This window comes from Peromyscus leucopus, unplaced genomic scaffold, assembly GCF_004664715.2.
Source record: "Peromyscus leucopus breed LL Stock unplaced genomic scaffold, UCI_PerLeu_2.1 scaffold_150, whole genome shotgun sequence".
NCBI classification, from domain to species: domain Eukaryota; kingdom Metazoa; phylum Chordata; class Mammalia; order Rodentia; family Cricetidae; genus Peromyscus; species Peromyscus leucopus.
In genome coordinates this window covers 213,261-236,164 of record NW_023504666.1, presented here as the reverse complement: position 1 = coordinate 236,164, position 22,904 = coordinate 213,261, and the positions used below count along the sequence as shown (strand labels likewise).

Genomic DNA, 22,904 nt, shown 5'->3' with positions numbered 1-22,904 from the left:
ATGGGAGCACTCAGAGGCTAATGCAAGGAGATTATGAGTTTGAAGCTAGTTGGGCTACATAGCAGTTCCTTATCAGAAGAGACAGAGAAAAAGAAGGAAGAAGGAAGAAGGAAGGAAGGAAGGAAGAAGGAAGGAAAGAAGGAAAGAAGAAGGAGAAAGAAAAGAAAGAAAAAAGAGAGAGAAAGGAAGAAAGGATGGAAGGAAGGAGGGAGGGAGGAAAGAAAAGGAAAGGAAAAGAAAAAAAAAGGAAAAAGAAAAGAAAAAAGATGGGACTGGCAAGTTGGCTCAACCATTGAAGATGCTTACTACACACCTGATGACCTGAGTTCAATGCTGAACCCATAGGAGAGAGCCGACTTCTGAAAGCTGACCTCTCCATTCTGATGCCATGGCACCCCACCCCTCAACACATAGGCAAAAATAAAAATAAAAGAGGGGAAAGTGTGGGGCCTTAAAGATGCGGACAGGGAGTTTGTGAGAGGAGGAGTCCTTCACTGCCAACAGCTCGGCCTCTCCTTCCCCAGCTCTATGGGTGGCTCCTTGGCCTTTGTCTCCTACCATAGCGGTTCTTGCTGGGAATCTGCCCACAAGGCCAGGAAGCACTCTGGTTGGCCTCTTTCGGCATCTGTGTTGTTCTTGGACCAATCGCTCTTGACAAGGAGGCAGGGGCATAGCTTGATTGGCCAGGTTGGGAACACTCACTCTGGTGATGGCCATCCCCTCTAAGCCCTTGACATCTGTGTAGTTCAAAATCCTCCAGGTCAGCTTGGCAGGCAAAACGTATGAACAAGGAATGGTGGGTGGGAAGAGTGCAAGAGGGGTCAGGATCCAGAGGCATCTTGGTGACCTGGGATTCTTTAGTAGGGCTGTGGTTGGAGCCTATCCCAAGCAGACTGTCCCTGGAGAGTCTTGCCTTTGCTGCGTGGGCTCCAGGGACATTCGTTTACTTTTTCTTTTTTTTTCTTTCTTTCTTTCTTTCTTTCTTTCTTTCTTTCTTTCTTTCTTCTTTCTTTCTTCTTTCCTCTCTCTCTCTCTCTCTCTCTCTCTCTCTCTCTCTCTCTCTCTCCTTCTGAGCACCTCTCTCTCTGTTGCTCTAGTGTATCCTTGATGCTGTTAAGGATGGTTTAACTTATCGAGGCCGAATCTTCGTGGAGATAATCACCCAGCTAAAGTCTCACCAAGACTCTGTGATAATGGATCTGTCTCGGGAAGTGGCCCAGATAGAGGTAATCACAGAAAACAGGCAACCCAGGGGAAAAAAACATGCAGTTTCTCTGCATCCGCAGCTCTATTGTGAACCCCAGTTTCTGACACTGCAAGAGGCATTGGCCACCAGTCTGTTGGAAATATCAGGGTGCTTGACCAGGATTCCCAAGCACCTTCCAGGGTTTTCATTTCAATCCCTAGTGGTCCCAGACCCTGGAAACACAGGGCTTCAGCTCTGGAAACCTGCTTTCTAAGGAGGAAGAAGGCTCATTCACAGCCTCATTCCTCAGGGCTTTGTAAGAGGATTTAAGGCATTTGAATTCCTTCCTAAAACCAGTGGAGACCTGCCCCCCCCCTTGCACAGGAGGAGCAGAGCAATGGTTCTCAACTTGTGGGTCGTGACCCCCTGGGGGCCAAACGACCCTTTCACAGGTGGCCTAAAACCATCGGAAAACACAGATATATACATTAGGATTCATAAAAAGTAGCAAAATTACAGTTATGAAGAAGCAACGGAATTAATTGTATGGTTGTGGGGGTCACCACACATGAGGAACTGTATTAAAGGGTCACAGCATTAGGGCGCTTGAGAACCACTGGGCTGGAGGACCAGGATGAGCAACAGATTGGAGGAGAGGTAGCTCAGCCAATAGAAAGAAGGGTAGAGTCTCAGCAGAGGAGAGCAGGAGAAGACAGGGTCCAGAGGCCCCTGAAAAAAAAAAAGACAAAAGTGAGGCTGACTCCGCTAAGCTTGTGCCATTTTCTGCCTCGGTGACAGCATGGTCAACAGGGTCAGCGCAGAGATGGGCTCCTGACGAAGGCAAGTGAAAAGGGAGATCGTAAACCCGGGGACAAGGACGGTCATGATTGAATCCGTGGTCCTAGGAACCATGGCCCAGGAAGAGTAGTGGATGGAAAGAGATGAGAGCCGGGTATGGAGCCTAACATGACACGATGGCCCGGACAGGAGGAGAGGAAAAGAGATCAGAGATCTTGAGAGTGTGTGTGTGTGTGTGTGTGTGTTGTGGTGGTGTGTACATGCGCACGTGCACACACACACGCACATGTACACACACGCGCACATTACACACACACACACACACACACACTACCATGCTCTTGGTGGCTGTCATCAAATCCCCCTCCCTTTTCCAGAAAGGCTGCCCCTTTCCACTTCTGCCTCAGCTGCCAGCTGTCCCCTAACTATGTCTATTTCCACCATGCCACCCACTTGCCTGGTCCTCTGTCCACACAACAGCCGCTCATTTTTATTGCTAACATCTGCCCTATTTGGTGTGTGTTTGAACTCTACTTGTCCCAACTCAGAGCCAAGCTTAACCACAAAAGAGACCCTCCTGCCCAGTTTCAGAGAGGGAAGGAATGATCCAGCTGGGTGGGGTAGGTCCGGTGATGGGGATACTGGGAGCCGCTGTACTTGGATCGGCCAGTGCAAGATTTCAGTAATGATCTAGTTCATCCCCAAGTGGAGCGCGGAACACTTTAGGGGGAAAAAAAACAGGGTACTTGTCCTCCTGTCCCTGCCTTTCAGGATAGCCATGCTCATCCCTTATGTACTGAGGATGTGTGTGTGTCTGTGGTTATTGTTTTAGAGACAGCAGTATCGCCAAAAGTATGGGCTGTGCGTCATCTTCCTTTCCTGTACCATGATGCCCAAATTTAAGGACCTGATCCAGTTCGAGTCAGCATGGGCCACTATGGAAACCAGATGGATCAAACTACAAGCCTCTCGTGTCAACCACCAGCACAGCCCGGTGATATATGATGGTAACAGTCAGAATCCAGCAAGTAAAGCAGCCCGTGTGTGTGCTGCTAGGCTCTTCCAAGGGAATTAGCTCATAGAACATTCATAAACATTCCCCCCAGTTGCTTTTAGGCAGGATCTCACTAGGGTGATACGAGATGGCCTTGATCTCATGGTCCCCCCCCTCCCTCAGGCTGCCATGTGCTAGAGTCACAGGCCCAAGCACCACATCTGGTCATTCACACACATTTCACACGTGATGGAAATGAAGTTCAGGGTAGTGGTCCCTTGTCAGCCACTGCATAGCCAGTGGGGGATGACCCAGATAGAAAGACGTCAGCCATCCGATCATCTGTATTCATCTCTTCATCCATTACTCCATTTACTTAATTGTATTCATTTCTGTGTGTGCGTATGTATATGCGTGTGTGTGTGTGTGTGCGCGCGCGCGCGCGCATGCGCTTGCAGAAGCCAGAGGAGGATGTTGGATGTCTTGCTCTATCACCCTCTATCTCACTCTCTTTGGAGTTACTGGACCTGGAGTTAGGCTGGTGGCTATCAATCCTCGTAGCCTTCCTGTCTCCACCATCCACAGGACTGTGGTTACAGCCCATGTGGCCACAACCCGCTTTTCACATAGGCGATGATATCTGAACTCCGATGTTCATAGGTGGGTAGCAAACTCTTACCCATGGAGCCATCACTCCAGACCCCAACCCCAACCTATTTAGACACTTAACATTTACCTATCCACTCCCCACAGACACCTAACCCATTCATCTACCCACCCCCCATCCATTAGGCACGTGCTCTTTCCAGTATAGCCCCTAGGCAAAAGCATCAAGCATGTTAGACAGGCAGATTCCTGATCCCACTCCAGACCTAGAAAAAAAAATCTATGAATAGAGCCAAGCAGACTGTTGAGGCCTGCAGGTGATGTGGATACACGTTCAAATTTGAGAGTCCCTGACATAGTCTCCCCTTCGTCAGCTTCACCATATCATCACCCATCAAAATGCTTTCTGTGCCCCCCCCCCCCCCCCCCCGCTTTCCTACCTACTCTTAAATGGGAGCTTTGTTGAGATATAATTCCCATAACATGTAATTTGCCCTTTTGAAGCATACAATCCCATGGATTTTAGGATTTTCACAGTTAGGCAACCACCACCACAATCCGTTTTAGAATGCTTTCCTCTCTCCCAAAGAAGCTCTGGGCCCATTAGCTCTCCTTGTCGCTCCCTCACCTCCACCGCTGTAGACAACCACTAATCTCCTCTAGGTTTCAATACATTTTCCTAGTCTGGCATTTCACACACATGGCATTATACAATATGTGGTCCTTTGTGACCAACTGGCTACTTCCACTTAACATAAAGTTCTGCTGCTTTTCTATTGAGAAATGTGTATGCAGAAAGTATCTAGACTGTGTACGTATAGCTTAAAGGAGGATAAAGTGAGTTCTCACAAACTCATCACCCAGCTAATACATAGAAGGCTGCCGATGCCTTAAATGGTTCCTTTGTCTGAGAAATAACTATGATTCTGTCTCATAGGCTCATCAGGCTTTCTTTCCATTTTTATCCTTTGTGTATGGAACCCATGAGCAGCATGCACTTTTTCTGCTGTGTCTGAGAGGCCTCCATCCATCCACGTGCATCTGCCTTACACCTTCTGCCCCTCATGACTAGACTCTGGGGAGCTCGATCTTATTTTCTGAATGCATCCCACTGTGTGATCAGACCACAAATTATGTAGTGTATATAGATAAGCTGACTGGCATAATAACGTTGTTGTGAGCATTCTCATACATGTCTTCTGGTCACAAGGACAGGGGTTCCCTAAATTATATACCTAGGGGTGGGAGTCTCAGAGCAAAAGTGATTATACCAAATTACACTCTTAACAGCATGGGATGAGAATGCCTTCTGTGCTCTGTTCTCACCAGTACTCGATGTTGCCAGCTTTTTAATTGTTGCCATGCTATTGGATATGAAAAACTATCTCACAGGACCATGATGTGCTTTTTTTCCCATTATAAACGAAGGTTGAGCATCTGTGTATACACATCATTTTCCCTTATCCGGTCCATCCCTTTTTTCCAGGATATAATCATTTGGCTATAGCTTTCTTACTGATTCGCACATTAAATCTCTTTTCAGATCTGTGTATCATGTATTTATCATTCACCTTAAAATACTGAAGATTAGCCACCACTTCTGTTTTGTTGTTTGAGACAGGGTCTCTAGTAGCCCAGGCTAGCCTCAAACTCACTATGGAGCTGAGAATGACTTTGAATTTCTCATCTTCCTTACTCTACTTCCAAGTAGGATCACACTCATGCACCACCATCCTGTTTGTATGTGGTGCTGATGACCCAACCTAGGGCTCCCTGAATGTTAGGCTAGCACTCCCAATGGAGCCACACCCCTAACCCACATATTTCTTTAGGGAAAGGACTGTGGAAGTCTTTGGCCTATCAAATTTTATTGCATTTATTTATGTGTGTGCGCACACACTGAGTGTGTATGTATGTGGGTGTACATGTGGAAGTCTGGGGACAATTTGCAGGAGTTGGTTCTCTCCTTCCACCCAGTGAGTCCTGGGGATCAAACTCAGGTTGTCAGGCCTGGTGGAAAGTGACTTTATGAGAGATGTACTTTAGAGATCAGTTCCTAGGGGTTTTGTTATTGTTTTGGGGTGCTTTTTTGAGGGGAGATGACTTTGAACTCAACCTCTTCCTGCCTAAGCCAAGTGCCAGGTTCTCCTCTTCACCATTTCAGGGCCTGAACTCAAATAATTAATTAGGGTTGGTGGCAAAATGTCCTTGCCCACTGATCCCTCTCACTGGCCTTGACTTAATTTTGTTGTTTTGTTTTCCAAGACAGGGTTTCTCCGGGTAGCCCTGGCTGTCCTGGAACTTGCTCTATAGACCAGGGTGGCCTTGAACTCAGAGATCTGTCTGCCTCTGCCCCCTGAGTGTTGGGATTAAAGGTGTGTGCCACCACTGTCTGGCAACTTAATTTTTGTATGTAATGTGAGGAAGGGGTTGAAATTCTTTTTTTCTATATAGACAGCCAACTCAACACTATTTGCTAAGAAACATTTGATTTCTGCACTGAATTAATTACCTTGGCACCTTACCTAAAGATCAATTAACCATGTATTGTAGTCTTTTTCTAAAATGTCTATTCTTCCCCACCCCCCCTTTTTTTTTTTTTTTTCTTCGAGACAGGGTTTGTCTGTGTAGCTTTGGAGCCTGTCCTGGAACTCGCTCTGTAGACTACCAGGCTGGCCTCAAACTCACAGAGATCTGCTGCCTGGCTCTGCCTCCCGAATGCTGGGATTAAAGGTGTTCACCACCACTGCCTGGCCTCATTATCTTTTGAAGTGCCAAGATTCTTAATTTGAATCAAATACAGTTTTTTTTTTTTTTCCAGAGTGTAGTGGTTTAAAAGAAAATGGCCCCAAATGAAGTCACACTATTAAGAGGTGTGGCTTTGTTGGAGTGGGTGTGGTTCTTGTTTGGAGGAAGTGTGTCACTGTGGAGGCGGGCTTTGAGGTCTCATATATGCTCAAGCAACACCCAGTGTCTCAGTTCATTTCCTGTTGCCTAAAAGATATAAAATCTCAGCTTCTTCTCCAGCACCATGTCTACCTGCACACACACCATGTCCCACCATGACAATCATGGACTAAACCTCTGAAATTGTAAACTACCAAATTAAATGTTTCCTTTAATAAGAGTTGCCATGGTCATGGTATCTCTTCACAGCAATAGGAACCCTAAGACACATGGTGACCTGGCTTAAGAACTCAGCCTTACTTAAGGATATGAATTTTTTTTTCCTATTTTTTTTCTTCAAAATGTTGTACGTTTGGTTCTTGCATTTAGTTCTATGATTCATTTTGAACCAGTTTGCATGTATATTTTGTATTGTTTGTTAAAAAGCACTCTCCTTTCCCTGACTGGCTGTCCTTAACTTCTATGATAAAGTACTCTCCTGGGCCTTACTTACTTTGCTTACTTACTTTTCTTGGGGCTTCCATGTATGAGTTTCGCGATTCCCCTTGGTTCTCTTCTAGCTATCATTTTCTCCCTGGTCCTTTCATGACTCTGTCTTTGCATTTCATTTTGGTCATTTGAGGAATTCTTGTTCTTAGTTCTATGTCCTCACTCAATTGTCTGCAAGGTCTCACTGTCACCCTGGGACTTCCCCTGTTGCCTTCCCTGGGTGTTTTTGTTTTCTCTTGGCCTGTTTGCTGAGTTCTAGCAGCTCACATTTCTTCCCCTGAGTCCTGCCTTCCTTCAGGGAGTGTATTTTTGCTGGCACTTTGCAAGGCCTCTTCCCAGCCAGCCTGGCTTCCTGTTGTGGGTCTCGCTTTCCTCTCCCCACAGGTGCCTTCTGCTGTCTTCCCTCCTCGGGCGCTTCTGTGGAAGCCAAGGTTGCTTTTGGCTGTCCTTGTGTGTATTTTGAGTCTGCAGATTATCTCTGTCTCCTGTTTGCTGGAAATGGACTTGTTTTCCTTCTTGTTGCCTTTGGAAGCTCTCCAAGAACGGAAGAAGAAAGTTGCCATCTCAGACCCCAGGCTCCCACCCGGAACCTCAGCAGGGATCTCTTTGTATTTATCATTATGTAGCCCATTCATTCAGTATCTGAGTCTGAAACTGGCTGTCTTCTAGCCATCCCAGAAAATTTAAAATGTTTCTTTGTAAATTGTGTTAATATTCTGATCCGCCCCCTTGGAATCCTGCCCCTTGGTGCCGTCCTGCATGTAAAAAGGAAAACTCTAAAACAAGCCAGGTATGGGGGCACATGCCTTTACTTCCAGCACCCTAGAGCAGAGGCAGGTGAATCGCTAGTTTGAGGCCAGCCTGGTCTGCATAGAGAGTTCCAGGACAGCCAGGGCTATGTAGAGAGATTCTCATCTCCAGATAAATAAACAAACAAACAAAAAAGTAAGAAAGAAACCTAGCATTATTATACACAAGAAGTATACCCAAAACATAAAGAACTGAAAAATACTAAAACAAGAGCGGAGATGGTTCAGCGTTTAAGAGGGCCTGCTGTGTGAGCAGGAGGGTTGGGATTAATAGTGTAGTTCCCACATAAGAAGCCTAAACCACATCACTAAGTCGGGGTGGGACAGGATCACTGGGACAGCTGGATCACTGAGCAAGTAAACTAGCTCCAGGGGGCTGGAGAAAGAGCTCAATAGTTAAGAGCATTGGATGTTCTTCCAGACGACCAGGCATGTGGATTCCCAGCATCCACAAGGTGGCTCACAACCATCTGTAACTTCGATTTCAGGGGACTGGATGCTCTCTTCTGGCCTCTGCAGGAATCAGACACACATGTGATATACAAACACCCATACACATATAATAAAACAATTAAAAAAGACAAGCTCCAAGTTTTAGGAGAGTCCCTGCCTCAAAAGAGCAGGAAGGGTAAGTAATCTGGCAGTCATATTGACATTCTTCTCTGAACTCCCCATACTGTGCACAACATCACACTCATACATGCATTACACAGATCATACCTGCCCCCCCATACACAACGTATTTGTGCGCATGTATCATACTCTAATCAACAAACCTGCATCTGTGCCAAATGTGCTGATTTTCCTTCTTGTCATTGTCCCCTAAAGAATACAATAAAGGAGGCTGGAGAGATGAGTCAGCGGTTAAGAGCACTGGCTGCTCTCCAGAGGACCCGGGTTCAATTCCCAGCACCCACATGGCAGCTCACAACTGTCTATAACTCCAGTTCCAGTGGCTCTGACACCTCACACAATGCACATAAAATAAAATTAATTATATAAAATTAAGAAAAGGGGCTGGAGAGATGGCTCAGAGGTTAAGAACACTGGCTACTCTTCCAGAGGTTCTGAGTTCAATTCCCAGCACCCACATGGTGGCTCACAACCATCTGTAATGAGATCTGGTTCCCTCTTCTGACCTGCAGGGATACATGCAAACAGAACACTGTATACATAATAATAAATAAATCTTTAAAAAAAAAGAATTTAAAAAAGAATACAGTATAGCAGACTGAGAGTTATTTGCGTAGACTCTGCCTTGCTTGAGGTAATACTAAATACTGTAGAGATTATGTACATATAGGGGACATGTGGGTAGATTCTATGCAAATGCTACATGTTTTATGTAAGGGAGTTGGTCATCTGTGGATTTGGTAACAGGGTGCCTCAGAACCAGTTCCTCAATAGTCCCAAGAGATGGATGATACTCTAAGTTGTGTATGCCTTCTACTGTGGAGCGCTCTTCAGCCTGTTCCAACTTCAGGCCATTCCAGTCGGAGCTGCTTCAAGCCCTCCTCACCCCTCTTAGCCTTTGTCTCCCTGTAGGGTGTTTACAACTGAAATTGCCGGGTTAGGAATGTGTGTGCTGTTTCCAAACTGTCCATTTTCTCTCCACGTTGGGAATGCTTTGAGGTCTGGCTCAGATTTCATTCTCTGGGGAGATTTGCCTGCCCTTACTCCAGGGACCCGGGCCACTGCTGGGGGACCACTTCTCAATTGCTTGCTTGGCACCCTTCAGACTTCGCCAGTAGCATGCTTCAGCACGCTGAGCTGTGCCCTGTGTCTTGGGAAAGGTTTTCTTCCCCCTCCATCTAGAGCCACAGTGGAGAGGCAGGTGTCCTCACTGTCACATTCTGGGTAATAGGCCATCTTGTATTCACCCTGGCCCCGAGAGCAGAGGTTTTGGGGTACCTGCTTTTTATTCTAGGTCTGCTGTTATCTTGTCCAAGAAACTGGGTGACTTAAAACATCAACTCTGGGGTGACAAGATGTCTCGGTGGGCAAAAAGTGATCGATCCCAGAACTTATGTGGTGAGGGGAGAGAGCTGACTCCTGAAGTTGCCCTCTGACCTCCACACACATGCTGTGGCGTGTGCACGCCTACACTCTCATATACAAATCATGCATACATGTGTAATGAAACTCAAAATAAGGCAATAGGAGGGTGGAAGGTGGAAGTGAGGGAGTCAGGATTGATGCCCTGGGAGCGTGCTGAGGGCAAACCTTGGTATTCTTCATCTAGCAGACCAATCTTTGCCTTTAGCTTCCCTCGGCTCCCTGTGGTGCTGGGTCTTCACGTGGGCACCATCTTTCTGTCTCCCAGTCGTATTAGCTTTAGGGGACATCCCACTCCACAATGAATGACTTCGTCTTGACTAATTACATCGCCAGTGACTCCATTTCCAAGTTAGATGGTATATTGAGCAGTAAGGTTAGGACCTCAGTGTATCTTTCAGGAGTCACCGGACATGGGTGTCCTTCAGACTGCCACATTGGGTAGTGCCCAGCCTTCTGTCCTACTCTGGGCCTGAACTTACCAAAGAAGAAGCACAACTCTTTCAAGATTTGAGCACTAACCTCACAGGTTCTTCTGCTGCTTAGACATGTGGGTGTTCGTGGTTTTGTTCCTTTGAGGCCGGCACAGCAGGGTATTGCAGAACAAAAGTATCCTGTAGGGGAGATGGCTCTCACTGCCCTTCCAGAGGACCTGAGTTCAGTTCCCACCACCCACATCAGCACCCACCTGGTTTTCCTACCTGTAAACCAGAGGTTTTGAAAGCCACATGACACACAGAACACATATGTCCCCAACAGAAACCAGCTGTGTTCACCCAAGTACTCATCCCGGGCTCGGGCTGGAGGGCCCACTTGGCGTGGTTAGCAGATCCTTGAGAACCAAAGTGGCCCAGGAGCAATCCTTTAGGAGGATACCGTGATTAGGACCTTCTAGGTATGGTCCCTCCGATGTCCACCCCCACCTCATGTCTCTGTGTCTCAGGGACTATCTACCATTATGTGCCCTGGTACAACACGAAGCCTGTGGCGACGGTGACCTCCCAATGGGAGGATGTCAGCTTCCGGATGAATTGCCTCAACCTCCTCCACGTCACCCGGATCACCTGGTGAGTGGGCAGGAGGGAGCTGGGGTGGATGGAGGCTTGGGAACATACACCACGGTACCAGGAAACCAGTCACACCCATGATATCGGGACCCCATATCATTGGAACTGTGCCAGATACAGCACTGGCCACTAAGGACACAAAGATGAATAAACACATACTTGTCCTCACTGGCTGACGAAGTCAGAGATGTACAGTTACGGTGCAATGCAACTAGGGTTGCCATGGAAATACAGGTGCCAAGAGACTTAGGATCAGAGAGATGGGGAGGGGAAGGGGGAGCAGTCAGGAGGTGACAGGGCAGCGGGGGTTCGAGAAATTCATAGGCAGTTTTGGGGGATGGAAGCACAAAAGGAGTAATGTGTGTAAAGTCACGGTGATGTGCCAGTTTTTTTTTTTTTTTAAGTCATGAAAGGAACTAGGGCCATAAAGGTAACATGGGAATCCGAGAGGCTGGGAAGGGTCACATCACAGAGTCTTGGGTTCTTGTCAAGCAGCATAGGTCTCAGAAGATGTTTATACATAGCATCTCTACCCCAGTCACGACTTTCTCATCTTTCAGATGGGCTCCATTGCCTGCCACCTGTTTTCTCTGCTGGTACAGGAAGTAGGAAGAAAGGGTATCCTAGCTTAGCTGGCCATGTGGCAGTCTGACACGAACACCACCAGGTTACTCTTAACCATTTCCAGGGTCTGTCAGTCCTTCAGCCTATCCCAGGAGGCTCCAGGCTGAGGCTAGTTCTCTCCCTTCCTCTCAATGGACAAAAGCCAACCTGGACACCCTCAAGTCCATACGGAATCCGAAGGATCCAGCTCTGCTCCAACAGTGGGAGAAGCTGCTGAGGGAGCTGATTGAGGACTGCCGGTAGGAGCTGGGGGTGGGCTTCGGATGAGCTAGGGGAGGCTCAAAAAGAAACTGGAAGCTCCGAGCAGCACGATGGACCCCTACCCCAAAAGAAACACTGCTCCAACTCCCCCCCCCAGCGTCAGCCTACAAAAGCTGCTTTTTCCTGCCCATGTAGAACAGCCCTGAACTCCAGTCCAGCACAGGCTTTGTTGCCCCATGTCCACACTCAGTGCCTGCAGCAGCATATGGGCAGATCTGCATCGCCTAGACCAGCCCACACTGTTCTCACCCCACATCTCTCACCATTTGCTTACCCCATCCAGAGCGCCCGTTTCAAGCTCATGGAAAGCTTCCCCCTGCCCCCACCCACCAGATTTTGGTTAGCCTCTCCATGGAAAACATCTACCCATAAGAGGTCTTTGGGAACCAACCTAGCACACTGCAGGGCTTCAAGGATGGAAGAGGCTGGGTGAGAGAGCCTGCATTGACCCACAGCAAGCCAGCTTCCTAGGGAGAGCTGGGCAGGTCTCTCCATGTCAGGCCAGCCATGGGTAGGGTCGAGTCTCCAGGCTAGAAAGGGAACACTGGCTGCAGTGGACCAGAATAGACACACCCTTCCTATTAACTTGTCCCGGCCACAGGCGCCCTCTGCCTTGTATGACTGCTCAGCCCAAAGCTAACACTTGGACAAGAATAAATGGCAGCTTCGCAACCATCTTCTACGCCAACTAGCGCAGAGGGCCTCGGAAGCCAAGCCAAGGAAGATGGTGGTCACGGCAGAGACTGCTGCGTCGTCTCAATGCTGTGATCCCCGAGGTGGGCACTGGACACACTGGCTGGCCAGTGAGGCTGCGCTGGCCAGATGATCCTGATGCTCTCCCACCTTGGCAGCCCCAGGAGAGCCTGCCTGATGTGATGATCTGGCTGACGTCTAAGCAGCAGCGAGTGGCCTATTGCTCGGGTGCCTGCCATACTGTCCTGTTCTCCCCAGCAGACCCCTGAGCTCTGGCAAGTTCTGTGGGAAGATTCAGAACCTCTTCTTACAGGTGGGGAAGGAGGAGCGTCTTTTGGGAGAGATGGGGTTCCCAAATTCCCAGAGAGAACCCCTGGGGTTGTGTGAAAGTTCCCATGGGACCTCCCTGAAGGCATGGCCCATGTGCTACTTCCCTGCCTGCATTAAGTAGAACAGAGCTCAAAGTCCCCAGAGGAAGGCAGGGTCCTGCACTTCTCAGCATGTGAGCCATGGTAAATGCTCCTCAAAGCCTCCACATCCTCCATCATCCCATGCCTCCCATGTGGTCTAAACACCCTTGTCATCTCTCCTGTGAACCACAATTGGATAACTTCCAGAAATTCAGTGACTGTAGGATTTGGTACCAGCTCCTCAGATCAGAAGTAAGCTATCCCATTAGACTGACTAAACCGCCAATGATGGCCTTCTCTCTTGGAGAGAAGAGGGTCCTCATAGCCCCTTCATGGCTCCCATCGCCACCAGGGAAGATGCAGCTTCCCTGGCCTGCCCTAGCACTGCGTCAACCCTGTCAACAGATAGGCCACCCGGGGCCTCCCCATCCCAAATACGCCACACCCTGCCCTTCCACCATCATGCAAAGCCCTTCTTCCCGTCTTTGTCCAGTGCCTGACTGCATCCCGGCCTTCCGTGTGTCACTCACTCCCGTGCTTGGTGACGCCCTCACGTGGGGTATGAGGACTGAGGTGCTTAGCAAAGTGCTGGTGCCCAGTGATCAGGCAGCAGCCGTGATTCGTTAGCTAGTATCCCCCAAACCACCGTTCTCCCCTTCCCTCCCAGGCAGCCTCGCCCGCCTTCTGCTCGCTCCGCTCCTCTTTTCTATTTCCTTGTCACCCTCTGGGAAAGCGGGGCAGAACTCGGTCACTTCTCAGCGCTGGTGATCAGCCCGGAGCTTTATACCCTTGTAGACTCTCTGACTCCAGCACACAGTTTGATGTGAGGGCCCTGCTCACACAGACAAAAGGGGTGGATGTGACCCATTCTGGCAATGCGTGCCCCCCCTCCCCCTCTCCCTCACCTATACCCCGCCCGCCCCCCCCCCCCGGAGTGGTACACCCATGGGACTGATCTGCCTCTGGCTCAGTACCCAGAAGGTGAAGGAGAGAACACGCTCCCAGCTCACCTCCGGGTCTGCATGTGGCTTGGCAATGTCGTACACAGCAAGAATCTGAAGCTGCTCCAACAAGGCAACATGGTGGTGTACGCGGAGACGGTGAGTGGGCGGCGGCACGCACGCACGCACGCACGCAGGCATGTACACACAGCATTTGGAGGGTGCGGTGGGTCAACCAGGTCAGGGCCAAGCCAGGGAAGTCAGTCATATATAGTTCAGGAAGAGAAAGTGAAGAGACAATTGTTCAGACCCAGAGGCAGAGGAGGACACTGACCACATCTGACAACTCTGAGAGACAGCAGCAATGAAAGCCATTGAGGACGGTGCTAGCCTAGCATCCCTGCTCACGAGCCACAGGCCGGTGCTAACAAAATGGGGTCTGAGTGGCCCTCTGGTCCCTGGTCACACTGTTCCTGGTGGCAGTTTATTGAGAGCTTTCTCCAAGCTTTGCTCAAGGCATGTGAATAGATCAGGGCTCCAAACTGCAAAACTTCTCATTGTTACCAACAGGCAGCTTGGGACCCCTGCAGACCCTTTCCAGACCTTTGGGCCAGACTGGAGGTCATGGGAGGTGGGGAAAGGTCAGGGAGTGTGGAAGGAGCGGGAGATGAGACTTCCGCCCACACCTGGGATGCAGGAGAACAGCTGGGCAGACGGCTCTGCAGAGGGCAAGGGCTGACCTTTGCTCTGTGCAGTGGGCTGGCCCAGGAAAATAGTTCTGCCAGCAGAAGGGAAGTAAGGTTTGAGTGTCGGGCTATTGTGTGACCCTTTCTGGGAGATGTGAGCAAATGTCTGCCCACTTCAGATAGATGGCCCATGACAGAGCAAAGAAACAGTTCCATCCAGCTTGGGGAACCAGTGAGTTTAACTGGGGTTACTTACAGAAGCATGTGCAATGTATGGATGTCTACCCCACTGGAGAAGTCTCCCTCCCAGCAATTTAACTGCTTATATATTGGGGGAGGGAGCCATGAGCCCTGTAAGCTGCTCATTACTCTAAAGGAGGAACAGGTGGCCACATCTTGCAAAGGCTCCTATGGGTAGTCACACTGACCTGATTTCAGGACAGCCGCAATGGCTGTGTCAAGTCTGGAAGACAGAATTCCACAACATAGGCCTTTTATGTTACAGAATTGTAACTTTTGTAGTTGGTTGACACGTGGGTGTAATCTCAGCATTTGGGAGGCTTAAGCAGGAGAAGTACGGAGAATTCAAGGCTGACCTCGGCTCCATAAAGAGTACCAGGCTAGTCAGAGCTATTTCAAAACAAAAAAATGCATTTATAACTTTTTTTTTGTTGTTGTTGTTGTTGTTGTTTGTTTTTCAAGTCAGGGTTTCTCCATGTAGTTTTGGTCCCTGTCCTGGATCTCACTCTGTAGACCAGGCTGGCCTCGAACTCACAGAGATTAGCCTGGCTCTGCCTCCTGAACATTGGATTAAAGCCATGTACCACTGCCACCTGGCCATTATGTTTTAAGTTGCATGTGTTGATAACATACCATAATACAGTCAGCTCCCCATTCAACGGTATCTCCATTCATGTACTGAGCCAACTGTGGCTTGGAAATGCAGTTAAGTTCGTGATGGCTACACCAAACATGTACATACCTTTTCCTTGTCACTCTGACCTCAGCAATACACTAGCAGAATGTTGACATGGCATTGACATTGTATTAGGTTTTATGTCATCTAGAGATGATTTAATATGTTGTACAGATGCTAGGCCGTTTTACAATGTAAGGGGCTAGAGAGTGGATTGTGGTACCCAGGGACATTCTGGAACCAATCCCCTGAGGTTAGTCAAGGGACAGCTGTGTCTAACCAGCCTGCATGCAACAGAGAAGGGATAGAGGGACTGATAGGAGAAATAAGACATGAAGTAGCACAGAGGGTACAGGTGTAGCAAGACTGGATTTCTCAGGTCTGCAGTGACTAGGGAGTAGGCAGGTCACATCAAGATACCCTGGCATCACCCCACTCTTCGGCCAGCTGTGCAATGCCAGGCAGTGTTGACTGCCGAGCCTCTGTCTCTTAGGTACAGTTGGGACGTGGCCCTGTCTTGCTTGGCTACTACATTTCTAAAGGTTGGGGAACAGGAGTCTCAGTACCCCCAGGACCAGGTGGTTGGTGGAGGAGGTCTGGGCACTGACTGGGACTCCCCTCCCCCAGTATGAAAATCAGGCCAAGTACAAAGACCAGTGGGGAGAACAAGGACTGTACCACTGCCCCACCTTCTCAGATGTCATGGGACGCAAGGCCGTCCCCAAGTCAGATTTCAAGGCTCCGTGGCATTGGCAGGGCGACTGGATTGTGGAGCCTCAGAGGAGGTAAGGAAGATAGGATGTCCTACGGGGTGGCTCCCCTCACCTGGGAACGTTAATGGGAACTTAAAGATGGGGGTTCCAAAGCCAGGGAGCTGGTTCCGATGAGTGGGAATACACAAGACCAACAGCCCTGGTCAACAGCTGTCTGCATGCCAGGCTCTGCCTAGCTGAAGGGAGGTGGGGTGTCACATGGGGGTGCTCGGCCGGCAGAGGATGACCCGTGGAGTTCAGACAGCTCTGAGAACTTGGGGTCTCACCGCTGCCCAGACTCCTCCTGGACACAGACATCAACAAGAGCCAGGTGCTGGAAGAGGTGTATGAGAACCAGGGCCGCAAAGCCACAGGCGCAGGGTGCCTGCAGCCCTCCCCAACACAGACGTGGTAAGTGTCTCCATCCTGCCGCAGGTACGGGGCGCGGGGGAGAGGCAAGGACCAGATGGGGGGGAAGGACTCAGAAGTTGGGGTGTCCCCAGTAAGTGCTATGTCTGAACTCTGCTCCATACATGCTTGGGAACCCAGATAAGTATTCAGCCCTGAGGTTCTTCACCGTGGGGTTATACCCGAGGATAGCAAACTGCAGACCTTAAATTGGATGTCAGAAAGAGTTAAGACACTGTGTAGCCTGTAGTCCAGCTGCTTTGGAGACAGGGCAGAAGGATCATTTGAACACAGGAGTTAGAATCTAAACCTGAGTCCTATCCCCAGTTCTCACATAAAAAGCCACACACGGTGCTATGTCCTTACAGTCCCAGGGGCAGAGAAACAAGTAGGCTGGTTTGTTTGTTTGTTTGTTTGTTTGTTTGTTTGTTTTTTTGGCTCTTTTGGGGGCCCGCCACCCAGCTCCCAAATAAATCACACACGGAGGCTCAGTCTTAATTATGAACACCCGGCCTTAGCTGGCTGTTTGCCAGCTTCCTTAACTTATTCCATCTACCTTTTGTCTCTGGGCTCGTCCCGTTCTCTTACTTCTGTATCTCACTCCTACTCTGTGGCTTGCTGTGTGTGTAGCTGGGTGGCTGGCCCCTGGAGTCCACCTCCTTCTCTGGCTCCTAGATCCTTTTTCTCTTCCCTCCTCCCAGATTTCTCCCTCTATATCATCTCTGCCTGCCAGCCCCGCCTATTTCTCTCTCCTGCCTGCTGTTGGCCATTCAGTTCTTTATTAGGCGTTTTAGACAAGCACAGTAGCACAGCTTCACAGAGTTAAACAAATGCAATGTAACAAAAGTAACACACCTTACAATACTACACTACAGTAGGCCCCGCCTCTAGAGCTTACTGGTCAGACGCCTAACTTAACAGGTAATCCCCAGATCTCAGTAAGAGATGCTGTCTCAAAAACTAAGACCAATGGCTCTGAGGTCAGTCTCTCCCTCACACTAGTTCTGGGGATCGATTCACTTTGGCCCACCCGGAACATCTGTCACCCCAGAGTGACTGTTTCAATAACCCGTTTCTGGCAAACAGTAACAGCAGACCTAGAACTAAAACAGTACCCCAAAAAACCTCTCTGCGGCCAGGGAGGGTGAATACAAAGAGGCCATTACCCAGAATGTACTTGAGGACACCTGCCTCTCCCTGTGCTCTGAGATGGAAGGAGGAGGGGGAAAAAACCTTTCCCAAGAACGGGCACATTCATTTCTGCTGACAGCATGCTACTGGCGATGTCTGAAGAAGGTGCAAGAAGCATTTAGAATGGTCCCCCAGCAGTGCCCCGGGTCCTGGAGTAAGGGCAGGCATCCTCCCCAGAGAATGAAATCTGAGCACAGAGCTCAAAGCACCACACGATGTGAGGAAACATGGAGTTGAACAGCAACAATTCCAACCCGCAATTTCAGTTTGTAACACCCCACAGGGAGCAAGGCTAAAGAGGGCTTCGAGGGGCTGAAGCAAGCTCCGACTGGAATGCCTGAAGTCGTGAACAGGCTGAGAGCGCTCCACCCAGTAGAAGGCATAACAACTAGAGTCATCCATCCTCTGGACTCTATTGAGGAACTGTTTGAGACACCTTTACCAAATCACAATGCCAACTCCCTTACATAAAATGTGTAGCATTCATTAAATCTACCCACGTCCCTATATGTACTAATCGTCGTATAGTAGTATTTACCCCACGAAGGCGAGTCTTACGCAAAAACTCACGTTCTATATCTGTTCTTTTTTTTAATTTCTTTTTTTATAAAGATTTATTATTTTATGCGTAACAGGTCGTTTGATGTATCCCTGCAGTCAGAAGAGGAAAGGGATCTCCATTACAGATGGTTGGTGAGCCATGTGAGCTGCTGGAATTGATCGACTCGGAGATATAGGCGCCAGTTTCTTAACCTCTACCAATCTTCCACGCCCCCTTTTCTTATTCTTAATAATAATTTTATTTTATGCATTTGTGTGAGTATGTCAGAGCACTGGAACTGGGAGTATAGAAGTTGTGAGTGCTTGGTTGCTGGGAAATTGAACCCGGGTCCCTGGAAAGCAGCCATGCTTAACCGCTACTCATCTCTCCACCTCCTTTTGATTCTTAGGACAATGACACAGAGGGAAAAATTCAGCACATTGCACAGATGCAGGTTTTAATTAAATATGATACATGCGCACAATAGTCTGGTTGGGCGCAGGTATATCTGCTGTAGCATGTTGATGTTTGCACTATGGGAGTTCAGAAGAATCAATATTCATACTGCCAGATTATTACCTTCCTGCTCTTTTGAGCGGGACTCCTTAAAACTTGGAGCTTTGTCTTTAATGTATATATGTGTAGATGTCTGTATATCACATGTGTCTGATTCCTGCAGGGCCAGTAAGAAGCATCCAGTCCCGAATCGACATAGTTACAGAGGGTTAGCACCTTGTGGATGCTGAATCCAATGCCTGGTCGTCTGAAGAACATCCAATGTCTCCTAACTATTGACTCTTGTTCTCCGCCCCCTGGAGCTAGTTTAGCTTGGTCAGATGATCCAGCCTCCAGTGATCCTCCTGTCCCCACCCCGAATTAGTGATGTGTTATAGTCTTTCTATATGGGGGAATACATAGATCCCACCTCTGCCACACAGCAGCAGCAGGCGCCTCTTAAACGCTGAAACCCCATCTCCGCTCTTGTTTTAGTATTTTTTCATTTTTTTGTTAATGTTTTGGTATACTCCTTGTTTGTTAATATCTAGTGTTCTTTCTTTACTTTTTGTTGTTTGTTATATATCTGGAGATGAGAATCTCATCTACATAGCTGGCCTGTCCTGAACTCTTACTGCAGACCAGGCTGGCCTCAAACTAAGATTCACCTGCTCTGCTCTAGGCGGTGTGGAACGTAAAGCGCATGCCCATACCTGGAGCTTTGTTTTAAGTTTCCCTTTTACATGCAAGGCGGGCACAAGGGCAGATCCAAGGCGGAAATCAAGAATATAACACAAATTTTACAAAGAGAAACAATTTAATATTTTCTTGGGATGCTAGAAGACAAGCCAGTTTCAACTCAGATACCGATTGAATGGGCTAAACATATATAAATACAAAGAAGATCCCTGCTGAGTTCGGTTGGGAAGCCTGGTGTCTGAGGAATGCAACCTTTCTCTCTTCGTTTGGAGAGCTTTAGCTGTCCAAAAAGGCCAAACCCATGAAGCAATGAAGACTGAGGCACTCCCAACATATCACACAATCAAGCGATCGAGTGTACACAACACAACTACCACACACACACACACGCAACCACGTGTCGCTGACAAACCAATCTAGTCTTCTGCTATCACTCTATTGGACATATTTAGAAAATATTCTGTACGTAAGAAAACACCGCCCAACCAGCCACTTTTGATGAAATTTTGTTTCCATTTTATAATGGAGTTAGCTAGAGCTGCTGGCCACTGACCTAGAAACCATGCAAAGGACCAATGAACCGCCTCCACAATACAAGAGCAGAAGCCGTCACCTTCTATAAGTGAGCCAGGGTCTTCCCACAAGGCAGCAGAAGTAGTAAGAATTTTCTGGCCTGAGGTGGCTGAAGTTCAAAGACAGGAGCATATGTGTGAAAACAAGCAAAGCAAGCTTCGTCTACCTCACATGACCCTCCCTCACCCTTAACATCCATAACAGAATGGACAGCCCGTGGAAAGCTCTGGAGAATGTGAAGTGTCCCCAAGGATGGCCACTTTAAGAACAACTGGATTGTGAGCTCAACCATGCAGTGGACAGTGAAGGTCAGTCTCTGGTCAAGTCTGGAGGCTGAGGACCCTGAAGCATCTCGAATCTTGGTTGGTTCTTTAGCTAGAGCCTGTGAGTGGCCAAGCTCCTAAGGCAGGGATGTTGTCTAAATTCCTGGGGATTCCCACCCGCTTAGGGAATAGGTCTCAGACACTGCCGGTGAACATGATTGGTTGTTTGAGCTTCGGTTCAACCAAAGTGGCTTCCAGGGAAGGAGCGGTGGATTGAAGTCTTGAGGCCTGGGCTCAGACGCAAGCAATTGCTGCACTTTGGTCCCATGGTAGTCCAATGTAGCACAATTACAAAAGCATATCTTCCGGGACATGGACCCCTCGAGGCCCCCAGGACCTGTCCCTCTAGGGCCCTTCTCCCAGACATGTCCAAGCACCCCCAAGTCTGCAGGTACACGTGGACCCAGGGGGCCATGGTGCCGCCCCTGCAGGCTGGGAATATGGAGTAGGAATCCCCACCCTCCGGCCTCCCCAGATCTGGAACTCGGTCGAAAAAGACTTACCATTCACACCGCCGGCGACGCTGGGTGCGCGTCCGCTTCCGGAACCCCAGGGAGCAGGGCCAGGAGCTGAGCCAGGAGATGGAGACCCTCTCCTTCCTGCAGATGGTGAGACATCTGAAACAACAGCCCTGCTGGGGACACAGGCAGGGGTCACTTGCGACGCGCAGGGACAGGAGCACCACCCTGATTCTTCCCTGCAGCAGGACCTCTCTGCAGCGACTGGAGAACTGGGAGGGCTGGAGGGTACTCGGCAACTTTGACTCCAAGTTCACCTGGACCCACAGCCCACGAGCCGGTTCCCGTCGCCGCTGTGGGCACCGCGGCTGTGCCCAAGAAGGAGAAGAAGGGTGTAGCTTCCATATTCCTCCTGAGGGATCCTTGGTAAGGCCTCCATGGACTGAGTGACGCTTGTTTATTACCTCTACCTCCCAGAGGCTCAGGAACACACATCCCTGACCCCTGCTAGCTGGGCCCCAACTCATCAAGTTTGGCAGCTGGCATCTGTAGAGGGGTGCAGGGGGCTAGGGTCTGGAGAGAGGAGTCAGAAATACTGAGAACCTTAAGGCGGCCTTTCTGGGCACAGGCAGTGGAGTTGAGAGCCAGCCTAAGAAGACAGAATAAAACATGGTCACTGCAACATTGGAAGGACTCCTGGAAAACACACCCCGAGAACCCCCGGACCCCCACCATGCCTATTCATCTACTGCATCTTCAACAGTGAGCCCTGGCCTGGGAGTCTGCCTGAGGACAGGGAGGAGGGAGGAGCCTATTGAAGAGCTGGGGCCAGGTAACCAATGAGATCTCTTTACCCAGAGCCTCACTACTACCAGCTCTTCTGCATATATCTACCGGGCCCGGAATCTGATGTACAACCAGATCCTGACCTTTCAGGGTAGGAATGCCCCTTGTCCTTCAGCCCTGTCTCCTATCCCCCAAGGCCTGGCAACACATCCACGTATATCTGATGATAAATGTCTGACGTTCAGATCCCGCCCCCAAGCAGCTTGTCCTCGTTAGATGACTAGTGCTGTGATGAAAACACCGTGACCAAAAGCAGCTGGGAAGGGAAGGCTTTGTTTCTCTCACACTTCCATATAACAGTTCATCACGAAAGCAGCGAGGACAGAAGCTCACACAGGGCAGGAACCTGGGGGCAGGAACCTGGAGACAGAGCTGAGGCAGAGACCTTGGAGGGTGCCGCCTTACTGGCTTGCTCCCTGGCTTGCTCAGCCTGCTTTCTTATGGAACCCAGGACCACCAGCTCAGTGGTGACTCCACCACAATCACCTTCCCACATCAATCACATCAAAGAAAACGCCCTATAAGCCTGCCTACAAACTGGTCTTATGAAGGCAGTTTCTCAGCTTTCTCCTCTACAATGACTCTAGCTTGTGTCAAGTTGACTTAAAACTAGCCAGCACAAAGCTTACGACTGTAATTTAGGGAGAAAGACCACCAAACAAAGACTACAAAGTCCAGGGTGCTCTTGAGATGTGACCCCAATGCTGTGAAATTTGGAGGGGGGTTGAGGCACTCAGTCACTTACCTGGAGCAATAGTAGGCCTAGAAGAGGGAGAAGTTTGCATGGCAGAGGACTGGAAGAGAGGGTGGGACATGAAAGAGAGTGGCTCAAATGGGCTGGAGAGGGTGGCTTAGTGGTTAAGAGCCCTGGCTGCTCTTCCAGAGGACCCAGGTTCAATTCTCAGCACCCACACGGCAGCTCACAACTGTCTATAATTCTGTTCCAGGGGATCCAACACTCTCACACAGACATATATGTAGGCAAAGCACAAATTCATACAATATAAAAAGAAATGGAGGAGAAAGGGAGAGAGAGACAGAGAGAGAGAAGAGAGAGAGAGATAGAGCAGGATGATATGCTGGGACCATGTCATTTGAGGCTTGTAGAAGAGAGACAGGGAAGATGTATGAGGAAGACCCACAGGATTTCATTCAGGAGGTGAGCTGATACTCCCA

At 49.1% G+C, this 22,904-nt stretch overlaps 1 pseudogene; it reads left to right on the top strand.

Moving 5' to 3' along the window:
* The window catches only part of LOC114690551, a 56,793-nt pseudogene that overhangs the window by 21,990 nt on the left and 11,899 nt on the right, over nt 1–22,904 (top strand).